We start from the raw sequence: 25780 nt of genomic DNA on the forward strand, positions 1-25780 counted from the left end.
CTCTACCACTGCACTTTCCATTTTGAGTTTTTATAGATCAGCTCATTATTTTCAAGTTCTTTCCCCACAGTGTATTTGAGGCTATTCTTTGGCCTATGTCTATTGATCTGATCCCATCTATATTATTTCTTTCTTTCTTTCTTTCTTGAGATGGAGTCTTGCTCTGTCATCCAGGCTGGAGTGCAGTGATACAATCTCGGCTCACTGCAGCTTTTACCTCCTGGGTTCAAACAATTCTCCTGCCCCAGCCTCCTGAATAGCTGGGATTACAGGTGCATGCCACCATGCCCAGCTAATTTTTGTGTTTTTTTCTTTTAGTAGAAACAGGGTTTCACTATGTTGGCCAGGCTGGTCTCGAACTCCTGACATCAGGTGATCCACCTGCCTAGGCCTCCCAAAGTGCTGGGATTATAAGCATGAGCCACTGTGCCCGGCCCTGATTTCATTTACTTTCCATCCTCAGGAATATCTTAACATTCCTGGCATGCCGATGACCTGCTTCTTGTTTATTTAGTGCCATTAGGGAATTATTCTATGTGAAAACAACATCTTTTATGCCATTTCCAGGGATTTGAGGTGGCAGAGAAGGAGGGTGAATGTGTCTAGTTTTCCATCTTGATACAATCCACTGCAAATTTTATTTAAATTTCGACTTTCTGGGTTTTAAGATTTAATGGGATTCTCTAAATACAAACATACCATTAGAAAAAAAAAGATAAAGTTTTCTTATTTCCAATATTAATAGTTCTTATTTAATTTTCTTTGCTAATTGCATTAGTTAGAACTTCCATAACAATATTTAAGAATTGGGGTGATGGGGCTTCTTTGCATCTTTAGTTTATTTTTAATTTTGATGAAAACGTCTCTAGTGTTTTATCACAAGGGCATGTTTTCGGGGTCGGATTTTTTGTTTTTTTTTAGACAGGGTCTTGCTCTATTGCCCAGGTTGGATTGTAGTGGCACAATCATTGCTCACTGCAGCCTTGAACTCCTGGAATTAAATGATCCTCCCACCTCAGCCTCCCAAATAGGTGACATGTCACTATGCCCAGCAATTTTTTTTTCTTTTAGTAGAGACAAGCTCTCGCTATGTTGCCTAGGCTGGTCTTGAACTCCTGGGCTCAAGCAATCCTCCCCGCTCAGCCTTCCGTAGTGTTGGGAGTACAGGCGTGAGCCACCATGCCTGGCTTGGGTTGTTTTGATATAAGTATATTTTCATGATCTTATTTTTGTATTGCCAAGCATTTTTTTTTTTTTTAATCAGAAACGAATACCCAATTTTGCTGGAGGATTTTTGACGTCTATCAAAATGATCTTGTAGATTTGTTCACTGGCCTATTATGGTCGATTTTTAAATCTTGCATCATCATTTTTGACACTGATAGAGCATTCCTGGTGTCCCGTTCTAAATTGAAGGAGGCATCTCTGACCTACTCACTGTGTAGTTTCTTCCTTTCTCTGGAGAAGGCAGCCTTTCCCAGGTGAAGTGCGTTCACTCATTCCCACTGTGGGTGCAGCGTGGATGACAGGAAATTAACTTAATGCTCTTTGTTTTGTTGAATCTAAATGATAGATGCTTAGTAAGTTTTGGTTGAATTTAACAGAAATATTTAGACTTCTAGGGTTTTTTGTAAAATTTCAAATATCTCAGGAGAAAAAAATAAACTTGTACATCCTTCCTCATAAGATGTTAAATAGCATCTTTACTCACTTCAATTACATTTTTGGAACGTCTACATGCATACTGGGCATTCTGCCTAGGGATCTGCAAAGATGGGACAGAGGTGGCTCCTCTGAAGGTGGGGTTGGCTGGGGTTGGAAGGGTATCTATGATGATGTGCCATCTCAAGAGGTACCCATTTCCTTCATGCCACCATCACTAAACCTTCACCTCTGGGAGTCATTTTCTTCCAAATTATGCAATTAAGATACTTGAACTGTTATAATGTTTATTATTATTTTAAACTCTTATTTACTTAATTCTAGTGCAGACTAGATATATGGCCAGTTACCAAAAATTTTCTTTTAAAAATTAAGTATTGTTGAATGAGGATGGATTTTCTTTTATTTTAATTTTCCCTTTAGAAATAACTTTATACTTTTCTGATTAGAGAAACGATGCATGTCCATGAACTAATTTGGAAAATACACAATAGCATTCAGAAGAGTGTTGGTCCCGCCACCCAGAAATAACATTTTGTTATTTTTTCTTTCTTTATTTTCTATGCCTATATATTCTTTTCTTTTTCAGATTGGGACCAAACTGTAACCATAGCTGTATCTTTCACTTGAAATGTTATCATGGGCATGTTCCCATCCACTGAAATGTCTTTTGAAAGCCTGATTTTTAAGGCAGAACACTCCTTCGTGGCTTTGATGTAACCATTCCCCTACTCTTGAACATTTGGGGCATCTGTGTGTTTTTCTCACTATAAATAGCATTTCCGTACAGTTTTGTCTTTATTGCTGATAGCATTCTAGGTTTGTTCTAGGAGTGGAAAACTGAGTCATAGTTTATAAATGTTTTTGAGCCTTTTGATCTATAATGCCAAACTGCTTTCAGAAAAAATACACCAGTTTTCAGTCCTTCCAGTACTTCCTAAGAATGCCCTTTCTCTGTAACCAGAAGCATATGTCATCATTACAAACACATACACATATGTGTGTGTATATTCACGTGTGTGTATGTGTGCATGGCTAATTTTACAAACGATAAATGTTGCTTCTGCTGTTTTAAATCAGATTCTACCCAAGACAGATAAAATAAAGGAAACTTGGGTTTTGTATAAGACGAGAGCTAAATGTGCAGATGGGCCAGCAGTGTGAGGAGCAGGAGATTGGATGGAGTCTGAGAAGAGGCAGCATGCTCTGTCTCCTGATGTGCTCACATCTGGGGAGGCTTTGGTGTGAGGCTTCTCTCACCACGGCTCTCCCCATCCAGGCAGGACTCCCAACATGTCCTCTGCTCCATGGCATCCTTGCCAGGCATGGAGAAGCCATCAGCAACCCGGGAAGCTCAGTGAAGAGGAAAGGCAGCAAAGCAGGAGGGAACAGAGTTCCCATCCGGGTGCTGCTTCTGGGGGCTGGAGGAGAGGCCAGATTGTGGTGGTCAGTCCTGGGATGAGTCATGACCCAGTGCTTGCAGGAGCCACAGGCAGGCTGTGCGCTGGGCAGAAAGGGTGTAGGGCATCTGCAGGGACCCAGCCTGCATGTGACACTCCCAGGGATGTCACAGGGAACTGCTTGTGCATGGCTGAGAACAGAATCTGGCTTAACGCTTTTAACAAGTTAATGTTTGTGCTCATGGGCCCTATGCACATTTAAGAATTAATTAAATCCTTTAAGGAAGCCATTTATGTTTGAGACCAAAGAAGATACTTAGGGGCCAGAACACCCCCAAAGAGGAAGGCCTGATCACATCTCTTATGTCTTGGAAGGCCCCACAAGACCAACTTCCTTATACCCCGATCCACAGTGCAGTGTGTACAAATACCTTTAACCCATTCTTTCTGGAAGGCTCCTGGGGAGGCATATTAAACCTGAGTTATTTTCAATTTCATCTAAGGTGTCTCTATCCAATGCAGTTTCTTCAAAGTCTGCAATGTGGGATTCAAAATCTCTTAGCATCATCAAAGTCTTAGAAAAATATATTACTAGGAAGTAGAGCTGCTACTTGTGTGTTAATTACAACAAGCCCGGCTGCCGCGCAGATAATCTCTAGCGTCAGAAGCATCAGCTCAGGCAATATCAGGAAAAACAAAATCTTTTTACAAAAAAAATCCTAAATTCTCTTTTTTCTGCCCTCTGAGGAAAAAAAAAGTGTGGTTCATTGTGAAGCTAAATCCCATCTATTTAGTTGTTCTTATAAAGATTTCACTGATATTTGAAATATTCCTCTCTTGAAAGGGAAAAACAAGGTAGGTTTTCAGGATCCAGCTTCAGAATTATGGTACTATTTTCGGAGTCTTTATCTTCAGAGGAAAAGCTGTGAATCGTCCATTTGGACCAGGTTCTGAGTACAACTAGAACTTTAGCCTGCCTGAGACAAACGCTTGGTTTGCATGTGTGTGCTTTTTGGTGGGTTTCACCGTTCACCTTCACTTACACGCTGAGGTTTAAGTTGTGCGGCAGACACAAAGCTCTTCTTTCCCGTGGCTTTGAGGAAAGTAGGGATCTGTCACCAGCTGTCCCTCTGGGACATCTGTGCTCCTTGAAAGTAGAGCAGGCTCCTGACCGAGACAGGGTTCTTTGGGCTGCGGAGGCAGTGAAGGTCAGGGATAGGTATGTAGAGGACCCAGCGTGCGGAGAAGGGAGAAATCGGTAGATTTTAAAATTACTTTTTTTTCTTTAATGAGGAGGAAAACTCCATTGGTTCCCATTTATTCAGAACTTCTTAAGAAGATCCTAATCTACTGTGGCCTGAAGATCCCGGTTTGTTAAAGGAAGAGCTGAGTGACAGCCTGTCCTGACCAGGGAGAAGCAAGCCATTGGTGGTACCCCGGGCGACTTCATTTTTTTTTTTAATTTCTTTTTTACAGACAGGGTCTCACTCTGTCACTCAGGCTGGAGTGCAGTGGCACAATCAGAGCTCACTGTAGCCTCCCAATTCCTGGCCTCCTGGGTAGCTGAGATTACAGGCATGCCACCATGCCTGGTAATTTTTAAATTTTTTGTAGAGATGGGAGTCTCACCATGTCACCCAAGCTGCTCTCAAATGCCTAGGCTCAAGTGATCCTCCCACCTCAGCCTCTGAAAGTTCCCGGAGTTTGGGCATGAGCCACTGTCTCTGGCCTGGCAAGTTCAGAAGATACGGAGACCCCCGTGTAAAATAACCGAAGTCACAGGGTGAGAGATCTACCCTTGTCACGCTCCCTGGGATCTCCAGGAGAGAAGCCCCTTCCAGCCCCCAGTGTGTCTTTAACACCTTCTACCTCTGCCAGCCTCCCTCTGTAAACGAGAGCAGGCCCCAGGCCAGAGCCCGCTGCAGGCAGCAGTATTCAGCCAGAATTTAATAACATTGTTCTCATTTTATTTATTTTTATAATTACCTTTAATTTAGAGCAAGTGATACAAATTTCCATTTAGGGTAATGATATAGTTTCCTTTTAAATGCATTAAAGTAAAAAATAGTGAATTAATTAAAAAAATATTAGCAGGGGTACAAAAACATGGGAAAAAATGTGAAGGTAGTTTATTGCAGTACAACTCTATAGCAAAAAGCATCAGGAAAGTGATATGCGGGTGCCTGAAACTGGGAGCACAGATCTGTAACGCCCTTTTAGACTATTTTTATTTTATTTATTTTTTGAAACACGTGAGGGGACCCTTAGCTACTGGAGAGTTTAGAATTTTAGGACACAGGGCTCTACAGAAAACCTCCTGAAGACAGGACATATTGACCTAAGAGGTTTAGGATGGAGTCAGGCCCAAGGAATTTGCATCAGAATGATCCCAAGATAGAGTAGCCCCTCTCCTCCTTAGCATTAATTTTTCTAGAAAGGACTAAAGATATCTCCCTAAGCTAGGAGCCCTACTGCCCAAGAAAAAGTTTACTAGACGTCAAGTAATATTAGAATGGATGCTGAATTTTACCTTTTCCTTTCTCTAAATTCTCCTGCCACCTCCCTGCAAGACCATGGGGGTACCTACTGTGTCCTTCCTGCTCTCAGTTTGGGTATCAGGTCTTGACCCTCTTCCTTTCTAGAGGAGACTTGTCCGGGCTTATCTCCACAGTTCTCATAACACCTAGCACATAGAAGGCGTCATTTGCCCATTCCATCTATCCATCCATCCACACATCTACCCATCCTTCTATCCTATTTAGCCCTTCTCTTTCTCTCTCTTCCTTTCTTCTTTTCTCTCTCTCTCCACCTACCCATCCACATAGCCATCCATCCATGTATCCATCCACCACCCACCCATCCCTCCCTTCATCTGCCTATCTACACATTCATCCATCCATCCAACCATCCATCCATCCATCCATCCATCCATCCATCCATCCATCCATGCATCTACCCACCCACCCATCCCTCCCTTCATCTGCCTATCTACACATCTATCCATCCAACTATCCATCCGTTCAACCATCCATCCAACCAAACATCCATCCATCCATCCACCCACCCATCCCTCCCTTCATCTGCTCATCTACACATCTATCCATCCATCCATCCATCCATCCGTCAATCCATCCATCCATCCATCCATCCATCCATCCATCCATCCATCCATCTAACCAGCTTCTATTTAGTCCTTCTCTTTCTCTCCCTTGCTTTCTTCCTTTCTCCTTTCCTCCACCCACCCATCCACATATCCATCCATCCATTCATCCATCTACCACCCATCTATTCATCTATGTATTTACTTCTTCATCCACTAAATAAATATCTTATTAAGAATATTCAGTATTAAACAATAGCACCAAAAATCTGTTGGGTGCCCCCAGCACTCAGGTATCCAGTAGGGATACAGTAACAATAGAAGGAGACATTGTCACTGCTGTCACAGAGTTTATGGCTAATGAGAGACAGAAATGGAACAAGTGGCTATTCTATGCCCTTAATGAATGAAGAAGTGAATGAGTGGATTGGTAAATCCCTTTTCTCTGTCACTGCTGGGCACTGGGACCTGTGGAGTCCAAGAATGCTGGGGTGAACAAGCAGTTCCATAGATCAGAGGTTGCACTTGCCAGGCCTTCGCCAGCTGGGCTTCTGGAGTGAGATGACAGGCCCTGCACAGTCTGCTCAATCTGTCCCCAGCCTCTGAGGGCCTGCCCAGACTGTGCGAAGAGCATGCAAGGGCAGGGCTCCCTCCCGGGGGCTTCGGCAGGAGCAAGGCTGGCAGTGACAGCAGCTGTGGCAGGGGACGGGGCCTGGGAGGGGTCGCTGTGAAGGGCGGCAGGGAGGTGGGGGCAGGTGGGAGGGTGGATAAGTAGTAACATGATGGGGATTTCAGGGGGTCAGACACAGGCGGTCCCAGGCTCCCTGCCAGGGCCAAGCATGGTGTCTTGAAAAAAAGACATGGGGCTAGTTTCCCAGTGTCTGGGCAGTGCCCTCTGCACCTACGGTCCTGGGTGCTTTGCTGGGGGCCTGGGCTGGCCCTGCTTGCTGTGAGTATGCCAGGGCGGCCACCTTGAAGCTCAGCTGGTGTTGGCCAGGGGACACTTTGTTTCTGGGCCACAGGACCTGGATGTAGCTCATTTTCTTTCTCTCTTTAACTCTCCACCTGCTCTGGGTGCCCTGTTTCTGGCTCCAGGTACCCTTATACTTCCTGCACTTTTCGAGGCACACACACGCAGTGGGCTGCAGGGGGCCTGGACTTGGAGCAGGAGCACTAGGTGGGTGCCTGGTCACTCTGGGCCTCTGGGCTTTATAACGCTCACTGTGCAATAAAGAGGAGGCCAGCAATCCCTCTCTCCAGGGCAGGGCTGACTGAGGGAGCACAGGGAATGAACCTCAAACCTGTGCAACATCAAATACCCTGGGGCTCCCCTGTCATGGACAGCAGGCTGGCTTCTTTACTGAGCACAGGTAACACAGTCTGCTGAGCACACAGGGATCTGAGTGTAGGTAACAGGGACATCTCTGGGTTCTAGGGAGGCTGAGAGACATGCCTGGGACAGGGACATTTGGCTGTAGATCAGAGAAGTTACCCAAGGAGGGGATGAGGAGGGGAAGATGGATGCAAAAAAAAAAAAAAAAAAATAGGGTATGCAAGGCTCTCTGCTGAGAGGGAACTTATTAAATCCACACGGCCTTCCTTCTGGAAGACTCTGGAACATCATGCCTAACATAGCTAAAATCACTTCTCCTTGACACAGACAAGGAAAGCACTGGGGAAAGACCCATTAGTGGGATTTCAGACCCCTGGGCAGATGGCTAGGAAGCAGCTGGGCAGGGTGAGAAGTGCACACTTGGTGACCATGGTGGAGTGCACATTCTGTCCAGGGCACACAGGAGAAGGCACTGCCTGCCACCTTCTGCTTCCCATCCAACGCTTCTGGAAGAACCCAAGCCGGCATATGGCTCAGGACCCCAGGGGTGTGCGTAAAGCCTTCTGGCCTTAGGATGGTCAAGATTTAGATGAGTTTGGTAGAAGAAAACAAAGATGGTGAGGACGCAAAGGCATAAGAATGATACAATGGACTTTGGGGACTCAAGGGAAAGAGTAGGAGGGGGGTGAGGGATAAAAGAGTACACATTGGGTACAGTGTACACTGTTCTGGTGATGGGTGCACCAAAATCTCACGGTTCACCTCTAAATAACTTATTTATGTTACCAAATACCACCTGTTCCCCAAAAACATATTGGAAAAAAAAGAAAACAAAGATAGGAGTGCCTTAGTGTGATCATGGGCAGGGTGAAGGCTGGAAGGGCAGAGGAGTAACCGAGAGCCCCAGGGGGTGTCTGGAAGGGAGGGCATATTTGTTTATCAGCCAGGACTCCTTTGGTTTCCAGCGATTGAAAATTTAACCCAAACCAACTTAAACCATCAGGAGACCTGTATTGACTCGTGTCAGTGCAAAGTATGTAAATGGTTCAGCCTCAGGTGCTATTTGATCCAGGAGCTCAAATGTCATCAAGCATCTGACGTCTCTCCTCCTTCACCTCCTCAGCACTGGCCTTGTCCCCAGTGCTGCATAACCCCACTGCCAGCCGCTTAGACTCTTCTTGGTAGCAAAACAGCTGCCACAGCTCCAGATCTTACTGAGAGTGTCTGGACCATCCTTGTAGCTCCCTGACAAGCCTTAGTTATCATTCTCATTGGCCTGGAATAGGTCATGTGATGATCCTTGAACCAATTACTGAGGCTGGGGTATGGAACATTCTGAATGGCTCAAACTGATTTTATAGTCAGAGGCAGGGAGCTGGCTACATCTCACCCAAGCTGCAGGACTGAGTAAGAAGAGGGGTTCTCCCGTGCAGGGACTGTGGTGGGCATGGAGGCAAGGATGTGGGTGTCTATGCAGGCATCTGTAGTTGGCTGTAGAGTCTGGACCTGATTAATAGGTGTGAGCGAGAGTGCAGGAAATCCCAGACCCTACTAGGAACCCTGAGCATGGAGTGACATTTTTAGGGTTCTCCTCCCAGCAGAGCAGTGGTGGGTCGGGGCTGGTAGCACACCCCAGCCAGGAATGACTGTGGGAGCCTCCCCAGAGGTGGTCTACTTTGGCAGGATCTCTGCAACCCCTGAGGAGCTACAAACAGGTAATGCTTGGCTTCCCCAGTCCTGCATTATGAAAAGCTTGAGTTACAAAATGCTGTGGCTATTAAAAACCTGCTACTGACTTTAACAGCAATAAAATGTCTGCTGTTTATGAGTAATTAGCCACTTCTGGAAAAGAGCTCTATTCCTTTAAATTTATGGGGTGCCTTGATTTATGCATTTCACGGTGGGGGGATGTCATGTTACATCACATCAACCTGATGTAATTTGATGCAAATCAAACACATGAAGGAGTACATGGAAACGCTCTCTCCTGCCTCCTGAAGTGTGTTTTTATATGGGGGAAGGTTTTGGTCCTTATTCCATCTTTGTTCTTCTTGCTTGCTTTATCAGGAAAGTCTTAGGCGAATCTTTACCCTGAAGGTCCTCAGTCCTGAGTGCACTGGCTGCAGCCTCTGACTACGCTTCAGGTGCTTCCAAGGGGGACTTCACATCCCCGAGGGTGGCAGAGATGCAAATATCTGAAGCTATTTAATGAACACCCACGCCATGCCCTGGGTTGCAGAAGCCTGGGGAGGCCAACAGGGAGACGTGCTTCCTGATTTTAAGGACCCCAGGGTTGGTTCCGATACACAGGGTATGATGTAATCAATGAGTCTGATTTCATATTGTCTGAGAGGTGAGCGTGGGGTCCGGCAGGGGGAAGGTATATTTTGGAAGTCTTTCATAGCTCCTGAACCTCTGTCTGACAGCTTAGAGGGTAGAGATGAGGGCATTCAATAATTTGTTGGTGGGACTATGTATCTATTTGTCTGTGTGCATTATTTCTTCTTCAGTCCACTCACTCATCTATCTACCTGCTCATCCATCCATCCATCCATCCATCCATCCATCCAACATCCATCTGACACCTACTAAATTTCTTGAGTGAGGTAACCAAGAAAAGTAAGACACAGATGCATATCCACTGACTTGCTGTGGAACCATAGGTGAGTTAACCTCTACCATCTGGCCTCCATTTACCTATGTGTAAAGTGGGCACATCAGACCAAGTGTCTAGGAGCTAGATGATCTCAGATACTTCTCTTGCTCTGCCATCCTCTGTACCATTGTCCCTTTCCTAAAGGAACATCTCTGTGCAAGGACAGAAGGTATAGACAACTCTCATTCATGGGATGCAGAGGTGCTTGCCAAGTAGTTGAGAATGTGGGGAAGAGTGGTGGGTAGAGAGATAAGGTAGGATGCAGCGGTGGCCCTCTGGTGGAAGCTTTCAGCATGAATCTGGGTAGTTTGCCCACAGGAAAAACAGTGATTTTTGATCTTTGATCTTTGCACTTAAATGGAGTTATCCCATGGGTGTAGGGGACAGCAAGTGGAAAAAGCCTGGCATCGGGCTTGGAGCGCCACCCTTAGTCAATGTGAGCTTGTTGGTTGGCTCTAGCTGTATCCTGGCCCATTGGCTTTCTTGGCAGGATGGCTGGATGGGTTTTACTAGGATTCTTGGGGTCATGTAGAAAGCACACACCTTGGTCTTCTAGCATGAGGCGCTTTTCTGTTCCTTTTGGTCTCAGGCATACTAGCTTTCCAGAATGCCCAGGGTCCTAGCCTGGCTTCCTCAAAGTGATAGTCAGTGGTGTTCAAGCATCCTGTGTAATGGCTCTGGCCTTCTGACTTTAGACGGGAAGTTACCTTTGAAACAAGGTCACTTGACCTCCTTCCCAGTTCCACCTTGGGTGTGCCATGAGACAATGGAGGAAGTTTAGGGTTCTCACAAAGTCCAGGTTCAATCTGTAATATAATTATTTAAAAATGGAAGCTTGCTATTGTTTTGATTTGAGTCTTCTTGCTTTCTGGTTAGGAGTGACATTTTTGTGGTCATGAGCCAAATTTTGTTTCTTCTGTGAATTCCTTGCTCACATGTCTTTTGTCCAGGTTTCTAATGCAGGTGTTTGACTTTTCCTTGTTAACTGCAAGTGCTCTTAAAAATACAAAAGGTAAAGTTATTAACTCCTTGCCTACCATGTATGCCTCTGAGTGCCGGTCTTCCATGAGGCTTTGGAACAGGTGACTGTGAGCAGTACTGAGGGTGATTGCTGGACTGATAGAGGCTGCATCGACATGCAGATGGTGACAGGGGAAGGAGGAGGAGAGGCAGGAGCAGACGCAGCCTTTGCAGAGCATCTACTCTGTGCAGAGGCTGCTTCAAGTACTTCCTAGCAGTGACCTCACTCATCTTCCCAGGTACCTTAGCATCGCCACCGTAGCACACTCATAGAGCTGACAAGTTGCCCCTTGGAACTCAGTTCTTTTGGAGTAAGATACTGTACACCTTCTTGAAGCAGCAGCAAGTTTTCCTCTCTTACCCAGAGTCCCAGTAAAGAGACTCCTCTGGGAGCCCAGAGAGTAGCGGTGGCCGCCCTGTGGGGACCCACGGTGGCCGCTGAAGGCTGCTTGCAGCTTGGGTAGGTGATACTTCCATGCCAAGCTACTGAAGTTACAGAATGCCTTGGGGTTCTCTGAAGGCCTCTCCTTAGGACATAACTTCTGGCACCTGGAGGTGGGGGTGGGGGAAGACGTTGATGTCAAGACCCTGGTGAGAAAGTACAGAGTGTCCAACATCAGATGGATGGTGCACTGAGGGTCCCGGACCAGCCCATGAATGGTGTTTTCTCCCTCGTGTGGAGAGAAACATTAATTGCTTCATTTTAGAATATTTCTCTGTGTTCAGCATCAGCGAAGTTCAACTACAGATGGGTGATGGTTCAAGATCAGGGTTTGGCTACGGGGTCCCTCCCTGTCAGGTGGGCCTCAGAGGCACCCACAGGGGGATAGAGAGAGGGGCTGAGTTCAGGGGCCAGCCTGACCAGCTTCCTTGTCTAACACATGGGAAGCCATGATTCAGAGAGGGGCCAGGGCACCTGAGGCCACATGGCTACCTGGATGACCATGCAGGTGTGGTTTAAGGGGGTGGAGGAGGCTATAGAGGGAAGATCCAGGCCCACTGATGTAGTCGTGGGGAGGCCAATTGTCTTGGATCCTGGCCCTGGGGCTGGCTGGGAGAGGAGATCGGTGCACCTGGGCTGGGGAGAGGAGTCATTCATTCAGTCAGCACTTCCTGAGCACCTGCTAGTGTGAGGCTCTGCTCTTGGCACTTGGGAATGTTGCCCCGGTGGATGTGTCACCATCACAGAGAGGATGCCTTAGCTGCCCTTGAGGGCATCCTATTTGATTCCAGTTGGCCGTCTTCTTCCTGACACTATGCAAGGATCTAGATCTTGGGGTGAAGTGAACTGAGATCAGAGAGAGAGAGGCATCAGTGGAGGTTCAGAATGGAGGCTGTTGTCTCCAAGGACAACTCTAGGGAAGGGATTGGCAGTGTCACCCCGCATCATCAGCTCACCCCAAGGGCCTCCTCTGCACCAGGCACTAAGGAGAAATGAACAAGGTTGTTGTTCTCAAAAAAACTCCCAGTCACCTGATCCTTTTCGAGTGAACAGTGCTCAAATATTTGCACCGTCTCTTTGGGTGGATGTTTCAGATCCATCTGTCCTTTAGATGATGAGCTTCAGGAGGGCAGGGTGTTTGAGATTCTCTCTGCAGAGCCAGGCAACGTGCCTGGTGTGCAGTGGAGAGTCAGAAGGGCTTACTGAATAAATGAATGAATGAATATTTGCATGAGCAAGTACGAGAATGCTGAAAGTAGCTAGGGAGTTAACAGGAGAGTGGAGTTTGAAAAAGGCACGTTGAAAGACTTGGAATCCAAATTAATTCAACCAGAATTTGTAGGTACTTGTCATCTGCAAAGCATTAGGTTTGGGTCGCGTGTGGGCCCCAGGAGGTCCTGGATAAGGGTAGAGGGTGGTGAGGCAGGGGCTGTGAAATCCACCATGAGACAGAGTGGGGTTAGCTCTTTATGGGGGGTGTGAGGGTGGGGGAGGGGATTGGGAGTGGCTGCGTGGAAGAACTGTTCTCTTCTAAGTTTTCTGGGGTGACATTAAAGTAAAGTTCTAGTGACCAAGCTTCTCACCTGGCTGTGCCTCAATGAGTAGAGGGCAGGGCTGGTCATATTGTCTGAGTCTTCCTCCCGGCATCCCCCATTTCTCCCCAAGGATAGATGTTATGCTGGAGGCCTGCAACTTGTTCATTCACTCATCCATTCATTCATTTGTTCCCTCATTCGATTATTTATTTATTTGCTTATTCCTCTATTCAGTCACTCAGCAAATGTTCATCAAGTGCCTCCCCTGTGCCTGGCTCTGTCTTGGGTGCTGGGGGGGACCCTGGTGAAGCCGATGGTCACAGTGTGGCCCTCATGGGGGTTTTGGACAGGTATACAAACATACCCAGCCTAATGTAGAAGACACTGTTCGGGGTGAGGCCAAGATACCATGGAGATAGACAGAAGGGCTCTGGACCTGGACCTGACACGTCAGGGAGGGCTTCCTGGAAGAAGTGGTATTCAATTTCTCCCAAGATTACTAGGCACAGGGGCAAGGAGGGATTGCAGAGATGAGTTCCCAACAGGGGAAATGATATGCACAAAAGGATACCAAGTTGCCCCTCTCTGCTCCCTGAGAAAAGGGAGTCCTTTTTCTTTCACCCAGGCTAGAGTGCAGTGGTGCAATCTCAGCTCACTGCAATCTCCACCTCCCCAGTTCAAGCGATTCTCCTGCCTCAGCCTCCTGAGTAGCTGGGACTACAGGCATGCGCCACCATGCGTGGATAATTTTTTGTATTTTCAGTAGAAATGGGGTTTCACCATATTGGCCAGGCTGGTCTCAAACTCCTAACCTCAAGTGATCCACCTGCCTTGGCCTCCCAAAGAGCTGGGATTATAGGCATGAGCCACCTCGCCTGCCTATTGGGAGTCCTTTGTCAAAACGCTAATAGGTTGAAGCAAGATGAACTGGAGGGTTCTCCATCCTCAAGTCACACTTTACTCCCCCTTCTTTCCTGATCATGGTTCGAAATTGGTCTTTGTCCCTGGAATCCATCTATGGCAGCAACACTCCCATATCTGAGACAGCAACCCCCAGCAGCCCTGGTTCCATGAGTTGGGCCACCTGCAGCCGGCTCCCCCAGAACCTGCGTAGAGGGGGTCAGAGTCAGTCTTCCCTCCTCTCCCAGGAGGCCAGCCCAGCAAAGTCCAGTCCAGTCTGGTGACCTGGGCAGGAGCTAGGGATGCTAAACTGGGGACCTCAAGGCCAAAAAGGACAAAGGGCCCAGCCCAGCCCTGGCCAGCCTCCATCTGTTAGCCTCACACAGAAATTGCAGGCAGCAGGGGACCCAATGGAGTGCCTGGGTTTTCTGCTTAGTAATGATTGTGCTTACTTACCAGATGATGTGTATCTGAGCTTATGTCTTCGACAGGTGCCCCTGTGGATGAATCTCACTGGGCCGACTTCTATAAATATTTCAAAATCAAGCCCCCTTTGATCACTCTTGCGTATGTGCATTTTACATCATATTTAGTTTTGCACCGAATCAAATCTGAGGCCTCTGTGAAATGAAAATAAACTGTTCAACACGATATCATAGTCCACAAGTGCTCAAATGTAAACGGCTTTAATCAGGGGTAAAGGAGCGGGGAGGTGTAGCCTGATGTCTATTCCCTGGCTGCTGCTGCCCCAGGGAGGGGTCCTGCGGAGGCCAGGGCCTCTGGTTCCCAGGGCAGGGGCTGTGCGCTGAGGCTGGTGCAGGGAGCCAAGGCGGGTTAATAGGGGATTAAATATCTAACTTCCTGCCATGACCAAGTCTGCTTTAAAAAGGGAGCAAGAAAGCCAATGAGAGGAGAGTAATCAATACACTCCTGAGAACTGCTGGTATCTTTTTCAGTTTTGCATTATTATGTTAAAGATATACCATTCATTAAAAGCATACACATACACACACACACACAGAGAGAGAGAGAGTCAGAGAGAGAGAGAGAGAGAGTGAGAGTTCTTGTTGCTTTCTTTGATGGGGTGGACACAGTTCAGATAAAAATCCATTACAGAGAATTAGGGGGTTATCTCCTCAAATCATCCCATCTGGGTGAAATGGGAGCCCTGCTACATGGCCTAGATGCTGGGGTGTCAGGGCTGAGTTGCCATTCCCAAACTGCAGTCCATGGATGTGACACCGTGGGCAACCTCCCCTCTCCTGCATGGTGACTGATCATAAGCTTAGAGGACCAGGGGGCTTGGAGGAATTTCCATAGGGTGGGATTCTCTATGAGCTACAGACAGGAGGCTGGTAACCCACCTACTCTCACCAAGCTTCCATTCTGAGGAAGCAGGATCACCTCCAGCCTGGGTCAAATCCAGGAAGGCTTCCTGGAGCACGTGAAGCCAGGATGAAGCATGGAGGATGGAGTTGGGCTCACAGCTATGGTGAGGTGGGACTGGGCTGCTGGGAGATGTGGGGAAAGTTTCTGCTTCTACTTTTTCACCATCAAAAAGAAGGCAAGGGGAGACCAATGCCTTTTTCCAAACCCTACACTCTTCTTTCTCATGCACAGGGAGCCCTCACCACCACAAGAGCTTTGACCTTCCGATGTTTGGTTTGTGGTCCAGGAGTTTATTTTCATCCTTTACTGGTTTACCATCTTCTCTGACTCACATTGGGTAGAACACTGCCTTTTCTAGCTGTGCATAGACAGAAGGTGTGTAGAGTTTTGAAGCTGTTCTCTTGTAAGTTTTCTGGAGACAAGACCATGTCACCCCTATAATTGGTGGCTGCCCTAGTGGAAGCTCTGTGGGGCTGACTGGATAGTCTTAGGACTTCAGCTGTTGGCGTCTTTTTTATAGGCACCCGGTAGAAGGATCGATGAGGCTCTTTCTGGCAATGTGAGGCGTGCATGTTATGTTCTTCCTCTGATAAGAGCTTCTTGAGCCGCTGTTTTGCCCAAATATAAACTCCATTCTGCTCAGATTGACTTTCAAGTCTGCACCAGCCCATGCCTCTGCCCTATCTCCTCTCTGTCCCCAGAGCATTTCAAGCTCCATATACATTTTGTACATGCTGGTCCCTCGGGCACATGTGGCCTATTTCTCCTCTCTACCTGGTGACCTCCTCAAGGCTCAGCCAAGGCCTGTCTCCACCACTGCCTTCCCTTCTCTCTCCTGCACTCCCATCCCACTGTGCCCAGCATGCTGAAGCTCTCCCAATTCAGCAGGTGACCCAAGCTTCGTGAGTCCATCCATCTTCCCCCTGCTTCCCCGAGTCAACTTTTAAAGGCAAGGGTCTGGTCTTGCTTATAGATCGCTAGATGTACCCATGTCTTGCCACACGTAGGCATTACAAAATGTTATCAAAAGATGCCAGTCCCACTATATAGATCCTCTGATAAGACTGACAGCAGGAGCATTTGTTTGTTTGTTTGTTTGATTTTGAGACAGAGTTCCGCTCTTGTTGCCCAGGCTGGAGTGCAATGGCATGATCTCGGTTCACCACAACCTCCACCTCCTGGGTTCAAGCGATTCTTCTGCTTCAGCCTCCTGAGAAGCTGGGATTACAGGCATGTGCCACCACACCTGGCTAATTTTGTGTTTTTAGTAGAAATGGGGTTACTCCATGTTGGTCAGGCTGGTCTCAAACTCCTGACCTCAGGTGATCTGCCTGCCTTGGCCTCCCAAAGTGCTGGGATTACAGGCATAAGCCACCATGCCTGGCCAACAGGAGCATTTTTATTAACCACCTTTACATGCCTTGGTCATGTCCTTCCCCTCTCAGCATGTCCTCTGCTACCAGATTAAGGGGGCTTCTGGATCTAAAAAGCTATGCTAACTGCTGTGGTCAGCATCTAAGAAGCGTTACTGCACAGGTAGAAAATGCCTCATATTCTCTCCCACAACCCCCTGTGCCCTCTCAAAATCCCTTGAAGTGAATAGGACAGCCTATCAGTCTGTTAGAGAGATAAAGAAACTGAGGCTCTGGCAGGGGACCAAGGTCACACCGATGCTAGTGGGAGAGCAGGCAATTGGATTCATGTCATTGGAACTTCAGGTGTCATTCTCTTTCCATTACTCCAGTCTAGTTGGGGGAATAAGCCACCTGACTCTACAGGAGAATGTGGAATAATCTATCAGCCCTTCTATATATTAAGAAAACAGAAGAGTCTAAAGATAATTTTTAGGGAGTGACCCTCTGGTCTACCAGTCAGTGAGTAACAGACCTGCTACATTTCTCCATCTGCAGTGCCTGCCATGTCTGCTCCACTTGTTTTCACTGCCTGGCCTGTGTCTTTGTGTGTCCTCTGTTCCTTGGCCTCTTCAGAGCTTGCCCATGGCTGTGGCTTCCTTCTTTCCAGGCATTTCCCAAATGACTGAGCTGGCTTCCAACTGTCGTTATCCAGCCAAACAAGAATAAATGTGTTGCAAAAAGCCAGCCTGTCCACTGGCATGTCTTCATGACTTAACTTTCTGAGCCCCTGTTTCCTCATCTTTTGTATTGGAATAACAGAGCACCAATCATCTAAGGTTGTATAAGGCTAACATGAGATAATGATTGTGATGTACCTAGCAGTGTTGGCAGGTGGTATTTTGATGGAGAGAAGGAAGATGATGAAGATGAGGATCCTGTTAATGTACATAGTGGTGGTGGTGGCCATGATAGTGATGATGGTGGTGATTTTGATGATAATGATGATGGTGGTGGTGATGATGATGATGGTGATGGTGATGGTGATGGTGGTGGTGGTGGTAATGGTGGTGATGCTAATGATAATGATGTTGATGGTGATAATGATGATGATGGTGATGGTAGTAATGATGCTGCTGATGATGGTGATGATGCTGATGCTAATGATGGTGATGATGGTGATGATGGTGATGATGATGCTGATGACGGTGATAATGATGATGGTGATGATACTGGTGATGATGATCGTGGTGATGATGGTGATGGTGGTGATGCTGATGCTGATGATGGTAATGACGATGGTGATGCTGGTGATGATGATGGTGATGGTAGTGATGCTGATGCTGATGATGGTGATGATGATGGTGATGGTGATGGTGATGATGATGATGGTGATGGTAGTGATGCTGATGCTGATGATGGTGATGATGATGGTGATGGTGATGATGATGATGGTGATGATGATGGTGATGGTGGTGATGCTGATGCTGCTGCTGCTGATGATGGTGATGATGGTGATAGTGATGATGATGGTGATAATGGTGGTAATGATGGTGATAATGACGGTGATGATAATGGTGATGGTGGTGATGCTGATGCTGGTGATGGTGGTGATGATGATTGTGATGGTGGTGATGCTGATGATGCTGCTGCTGCTGATGATGGTGATTATGGTGATGATGATGGTGATGGTGGTGATGCTGATGATCCTGCTGCTGCTGATGATGGTGATGATGATGGTGATGGTGGTGATGCTGATGCTGGTGATGGTGGTGATGATGATGATGGTGTGATGATGATGCCGTTGATGGTGATGATGATGGTGATGCTGGTGATGATGTTGGTGAAGATGATGGTGATGGTAGTGATGCTGCTGCTGCTGCTGATGATAATGGTGATGACGGTGATCATTATGGTGGTGATGATGGTGATAGTGATGATGATGGTGATAATGGTGGTAATGATGGTGATGGCGATGATGATGGTGATGATGGTGATGCTCTTGCTGCTGCTGCTGAGGATTGTTGCTTTTTATTGAGAGGACAGTCCATAGTCTTAACAACTACCCCATGTGAACTTGTCTTCATTCCATCCCCAGCACCTACTTGCCTGGCTTTGTGTGATATAGGCAGAAGGTGACCCAGGGGTCCAGACCAGAAGTCTTCTCTACTCTGAGAAGATGACAGGAGAACCTCTTTGTGGCCATTTTTCTTTTCCATCTGATGTTGTTGTGCTTATTATCTGTCTTCATTTCTGGGCTGCAGTTTCAGCAGAGACTCCAAAAGCCACAGTGATGGAAGCTCTTTGCCTTTGAGAATTTTTTTTTCACCAAACCCAAACCGAAAATGGTCACGTCTTTGAGAATTTTGAAGTCATCCAAAGTTTCCAGGGAGAAGACACTCAAATTCTTTTCCCAAATTCTCCAACTCTTGTCCTACCAGCATGGAAGCTGCCTGGGGCTCCATGGGACCACATACTAAGCCAGCCCAGCCAAATCCTGCTTACTACTCAAGGCAGTGAGGGCCTTGACTTTGGCCAATGTTCCATCCCCAAGGGGACACTTGGGAATTTGACTACAGTCTGCAACTTGACTCTGTTGGTTACACAGTTGTCATTCTCCACAGCCTGATTTGAATATGGTATTTTTGTTCATAAATTCAGCAAGGATTTAACTATTTCTGGCCCCCTCTCATGGCATTGTCTACACATCAGTCAAAATGGAACAGGTCACCCGTGCTGCCCTCCTGTTCATCTATTAATCATCTGGCAAATAAACCACTCAGTATCTTGCCCACCCCGGTAATGTTTGTGATGTAATTTGTTTGGATGCCCAAATGTCACCAGTGTTGATTGTAAGAGATGAAAAAAAAATGCACTTGCTCAGCATAGCAAGCTCTAGGCCAAAATGTAAGCATGAAATCTCTGGTTTATTTTTGTAATAATGTTTACAGCTGTTTAATGACCCTGAAAAGGTTCAGTAGTCTGGTGTTCTGTATTTCAGAACAGGAGTGTATTATGCTTATAACAACCTTAGTTAAACAGTTTGAGCTACAACAATTGGAAAAATAGTATTTAATAAGAAGCCATTGTATTCTAGGTGAAATTGTCTTAATTACTGTTTACCGTCAGCATAAGAAAGCAAGGTGGGCTTCAGGGACAGACTGAGGGTCACGTGAGCCTCCAGGAATGGGGTCTGCCTGTTACTAGAAGTGCATGTTATGAGAAGATTTTGAGTAAAATCCACGATAGTGTTTGGAAACCCCCTTGCTGTGAATCCGAGTCCTAGACCCTGCAGAGTAACTTGGAGGTCAGGGACTCCTACAAGGCTTCCGAGGTAGCAGTTTCACCCACGTCGATGAAAAAGGGAATATATTTAGTTGTGCTTGGCTAGACAACAATACTTGATTTTTTAAAATCCAGTGCAAATGGTTATTTTGAAAGCATTTTATTTTCCAATGACTCTTTTTCGTGGTATAAGGAAAAAGCTCTTTCATACAACTTACTGGCAAGATCTATATTTTTTTGGACTATTCATAAGATTACTTTTTTTTTCTGTGCTAGCAAAATGAAACTGTGTTTTTGTGTAAAATTTATTTAGACTAGTAGCAGCTGGCATCTCTGGTGTCCTGATAGTTTTAAATTTCATTTTGAGTGAAAGATACAATTAGGTTCTCTATTGGAAGAGTTAAGTGAAAACTTTTGTCGTTGATATCACAGGAAATAGTCTTGAAGGCAGAAATGCAAAATCAAAATAACCATTAGCACCATCAAAGGCAGCTGAATGGCTCACAGTACCTGCAATGATGGCAGTGATGAGACAGAATGTATTTTGATAATCTGTGCACCCAATGGTGGGTTTCATTTGCTATGTGTGAAATTGCATTGTTCAAGAAGAAAACCTGTAATGTTTGGAAGCCTTCACCAGGGGCCCCTGCCTGTGTTTAGAGGTGCAGTACAGGGGTTCCCACACTGTGGTGAAGAATCCCATGGCCACCGAGAGCCTAGCTTAGTTCTTCATCAATATCGACTGTCGAGTTGAGTCCCCAAGGTGCCCCACCATGACCCTGTGCTCAGAAAAGGTCAGGGCTGGGGGAGGAATGTTGCCATGTTTCTATGTTGGGGGGATGCTGCTGCAAACACAAGAGTTTACAGTGGCCTTTAACTGTCCAGCCTCGGTAAGGACATTTGGCTGCCTTTGCAGAGTTAGGTAAATTATGCATTCATTTGTTCCTTCCATCAATCAACCAGGGTTTATTGATCCTCTTCCTTATAGGTTTCAGGCTGGGGCAATGAACTGAAGGCCAGGGGCAAGCTGTTCTCACTGTTTAGCAGTTTGTTTGCTTGCTTTTAATTGTGCTAAGGGTTTTTCTGCCCAGGTGAGCTGGTTTGATGAGTTCTTGCGGAGGTTATTCGAAGTCCTGGCTGCCCAGTTGCCTTAAGCCCAGGATCATGGCCTGCCCTCTGCTGGCCCCGGCTTCTTTTTTTAAAATTTTAGACTCGGGGGTACATGTGTATGTTTGTTAAGTTACATGAGTATATTGCATAATGCTGGGGATTGGGCCTATAGTGCACCCATCACCCAAATAGCAAATATTGTACCTTATAGGTAATTTTATCAACCCTCCCTCCCCTCTCTCCCTCCCTACTTTTGGAGTCCCCAGGGTCTATTATCTCCATCTTTATGTCCATGTATACCCATCATTGAGATTAGCTCAACATGGATTAAAGACTTAAACATAAGATGGGAAATTATTTTAAAAAATCCTAGAAACACCTAGAAAAACCTCTTCTGGACGTCAGTCCAGGTGAATAATTTGTGACTCCAGCTCCTGGGTCACTCAGTGCTGAGTGAAGGGTCAGTGGGGCATGTAGGCTAAAGTGCTCTGGCAGCAGGGTTAGGGGTGGGATATAGCAGGAGGCCCCTCCAGGGATATTCCCTATGGGGCCTGTAAGGGAGCAGCATAGTCTGAAAGGGAAGGCTCACTCCCTGGTGGGCTGGGAAAAGGGATAATAAGACCTTCCAGCAGGACTTTTATTTGAAATTTAAAAAAATTATCTTTTAAATTATTTTTGTTTTTTGAGACAAGGTCTCTCTCCTATCGCCCAGGCTGAAGTGCAGTGGTACAGACCATCGCTCACTGCAGCCTCAAGTTCCCTGGGCTCAAGTGATCCTCCCACCTCAGCCTCCCACGTAGCTGGGACTACAGGCACGCACCACCACGCCTGGCTAATTATTTTATATTTTTAGTAGAGATGGGGCTTTGCCATGTTGCTTAGGGTGATCTCAAACTCCTGGGGCTCGGCCTCCCAAAGTGCTGGGATTACAGGTGTGAGCTGCTGCGTCCAGTCCCTTCCAACAGGTCTTATCGTTTGCAGGCAGCTCCACTTCCTCCAGCCCCATGAGCTCTTATATGTGCAGCTGAATTCAATCCTTTAACAGTAGGATAAATGATGCCTTAGTTTCCCAGTGTAGGCATTTGTATACATTTCTAGAGGGCTATCAGGTAGGGACTCTCCACCTTTCCCTCAACACAGATATAATTAATGCACACACACGAACACACATACACACCCTTAGACACCAAAGCTGCGATGGTTTATCTTTTCCCCAGCTTTGCATTCAGCCTCAAAGGGACCTTTCCTTGCTCCCCTGTTACTTGTGGACACTCGCTCACACTGGCCCCTTAGATGAACAGGCCCTCGAGGACAGGTACGTGGAAGTTCCCTGGCAAATACTGACTGAATGGCTAAGGTAAGGAATAAACACATTCTGGATGGGTGAAGTGTCAAGGCTGGAGAAATTGGGGCCGACCCAGGTTTTGTGAGTCCCAGGCCGGGCCTGGGGCCAGCTTGTCCTGCCTCGGCTGTTTTGGCGCCAAGACAGCACACCAATTACCCCATACTCTTTCCAGGAACTCGTGCTTCCCTTTCTTGCTCTAAGTCGAGCAGCAGGCATCAGTTATGACTGCCCCATTGCAGCGGCCTCGGCTGCACCTGCTCGAAGAATCACAGAAGATTCTAAGCTGACTGTCGTGGTCCTTTCTCCCAGTAAGGCTCTGCACAGGCTTCTCCCAGGCTTATTCAAGGGCTGGGGACCAGTATCCTGGAAGCATCTCCTAGGGAGCTGGCCAGCTCCTCTGAAACCCTGGGGTCTCCCATGGGCAGTGACGGTCAGTGAAGTTCTAAAGGGAACCATTGCTGTGTCTCCTAGTATTCAGCAATTGGGCCATCAGGGGTGGTCAGCCTGGGGTGATAACCATGGACACCTAGATTGGGAGAGTTAGGGGTATGGACAGCTTTTCCTTTCCTTTTGTTTCTTTCTTTCTTCTTTTTTTTTTTTTTTTGACAGTCTCGCTCTGTTGCCCAGGCTGGAGTGCAATGGCGTGATCTCAGCTCACTGCAACCTCCGCTTGCCAGGTTCCAGTGATTCTCCTGCCTCAGCCTCCTGAGTAGCTGGGATTACAGGTGCCCACCACCACACCCAGCTAATTTTTGTATTTTTAGTAGAGACAAAGTTTCAACATGTTGTTCAGGCTGATTGCGAACTCCTGACTTCAAGTGATCCGCCCACTTCAGTCTCCCAAAGTGCTGGGATTACAGGCATAAGCCACCATGGCCGGCCAGAGGTGGCTTTCTCTTGGTGGTTTCTGAACATTCAGCTTCTCAGTGGTAGCCAGGGACCCTTCTAACTCTGTCTGATTCTGATCGTAGGTGCTCCTGGACTTGTGCAAAGGCCGAGGTTAGGTCACATGACTGATTGTAGGTGCTCCTGGATTTGTAGGAAGGCTGAGGTTAGGTCACATGACTGATTTTAGGTGCTCTGGACTTGTGCAAAGGCCGAGGTTAGGCCACATCAAGTTGAGGTTAGAGTGAGTCTCTATTCACTCATTCATCCATTCACTCAGGACATACTGAACCTAAGATAAGCCAGCTCTGCCTTAGGACCCAAGGCTTCATCCTTGACCAAGACAGACATATCCTCTGCCTTCACGGGAACGAACCATGTCTGTAAAAGGACCAATGACAAAACGTTGCCCCCATGGTAAATGCTATGTAGGGACATGTGGAGACAGAGAGGGACTGGGGTGTCAGCCTCAGACAGGGTGGACACAGAGGGCTTTTGTGAGAAAGGATGTGTGAGCTCAGATCCGCAAGAATAAGAACAGAGCCAACTATGGAAAGAGCTGGGGCAGCATGCATGTTCTAGAACATTCTATCCTCAGTTGAGGATCTAGCAAAGGCATTTAAAGACCTTAAAGAGGTTACAAATCTTTGTTAACTCTGGCCAGGATAGACAGACAGACAGACAGACAGATAGATAGATTTGAACAAAATAAAAGAATTCCATACTCAAACCAAACCTGAAAACTCTCACGTTCCTTATTTGACGAGTTGAGCTGTCACTTGCATAGCATGAATGGTGGTGGTGTTGGGGGACATGGTCTTCAACTCCATGCCCCTCATCCAAGCTGATTTGCAGTCTCGCCACATTGCACATTCAGCCTTCTTTCCCTCCTGCTGAATTGGCATCAGCTCATCAGCAGCAACCTGAAAATAGCCCGTCTTCCTGGATTCATGTCTTCTGAGCTGGCCAACTGGGCAGCCTTTGGAAGTGGGCCAGCCCTGTTGGCCTTGGGCTTTCCAAACTTCCATGGAGCTGTTGGGTGGAATTCTGAGCAATGCTGTATGGCTTCAGGGTCATGATCCCTGTTGGCTCAGAAGAGGAGCCAGTGCAGCTGTATGGGGCTCGAAGGTGGAGAGAGGGTGCCAGACAGGGCCCTGGGGCCACCAGTCTCTGCCTGGAGCCTCCAGCAACCTCTGTACACTGTGCCTGCTCCTCCCCGCTGGATAGTGGGTGTCATGAGTCCTGGGGCTGGTGGGTCTTGTCCACCATCATGTCTCCAGTGGCAAGGCTAGGGACCGGCACGTGGAAGGATCTTGGTAAGTTTGTTGAATGAATGCAGCAACCTCCATGGGATATTAGCTTTTTTCTGACCAACCTCCAAAATGGGCCCGCGTGTTTTAAAAAAATTTGAGTGTAGACGGCCCCCAGAAACAAAAAGGAAAGATGACAAGCTGGAAGCCTTCTCCTACGGCAAGTGCCCATGCACCTTTATGTGTGTCTTCACGCTTTGCACAGTTGTGCATATCTTTCATTCGTGGACATAGTTGGCACAGCACCACCACTGTAATCCCTCTGCCTCCTGGAAATAAACATTCATGGCTCTTTCTTCCCTTCCCTTGAAATATAGACTCACCACCCCACTCCTCCTGCCAAGGAAGTCAGGTCTCCCACTGGAGACCCTCCGTGCCACGCAGTCTCCCGGCGGGAGGCCCAGCAAGCAGCAGACCCTGCCAAGGTTGCCTGTGCTTCCTCCACAGTTGAGCTCTGTCCCCATAGGTCTCCCTGGTTAATCGCCTAGCCCAGAAATCAGTACTGGCTGGGGTTAAGCGCAGCTCCTGGACCACCTGGCTGCCCAACACATCTAAACAATGGGATGCAAGAGGAGAGGTGTGTGTAAAGATGATTCCAATGGCAGGAAACAAATTTGGGCTCCTTCAGGTGGGAGACATAGCTGGAAATAGAAGGATCCCAGGCAGGGGTTCATTGCCTTGCAAAGTTGAGCTCCCCACGTGCTCCAATGTGGAAGGGGCTGTTTCCTCTGCCCTCCCTGGAACCATCTGGCTTTAGCCATTCTGCACAGGCTGGAGAGGGGGTAGAGAGGACTATTAAAGACAATTATGCAGACCAGCTTTGAACGATAGTGTTTAACAAACAACTTTGAGTTCTAATTTTCTGCAAAACACATACTGCAGGTACAATTTGTACTCATTATTGTATATTGGGAAAGTTATTAAAAACACTCAAACTTGGTTGAGACTTCCTATGGCATCATTCCTGGATTTTAATGGGTTTTTATCTAGTTCTATAAAAGATCTCTTTAAACCCAATCAAAGTCCCTGCTTTGGATATTTTGCAATTGAAGGATG

General features: G+C 47.0%; 1 protein-coding gene across 14 annotated transcripts in view; it reads left to right on the forward strand.

The window, feature by feature from the left end:
• The window catches only part of ZNF536 (zinc finger protein 536), a 487963-nt gene that overhangs the window by 193622 nt on the left and 268561 nt on the right, over positions 1 to 25780 (forward strand). The window lies entirely within an intron of this gene.

The sequence above is a fragment of the Symphalangus syndactylus genome, chromosome 13 (genome assembly GCF_028878055.3).
Source record: "Symphalangus syndactylus isolate Jambi chromosome 13, NHGRI_mSymSyn1-v2.1_pri, whole genome shotgun sequence".
Taxonomy (NCBI): domain Eukaryota; kingdom Metazoa; phylum Chordata; class Mammalia; order Primates; family Hylobatidae; genus Symphalangus; species Symphalangus syndactylus.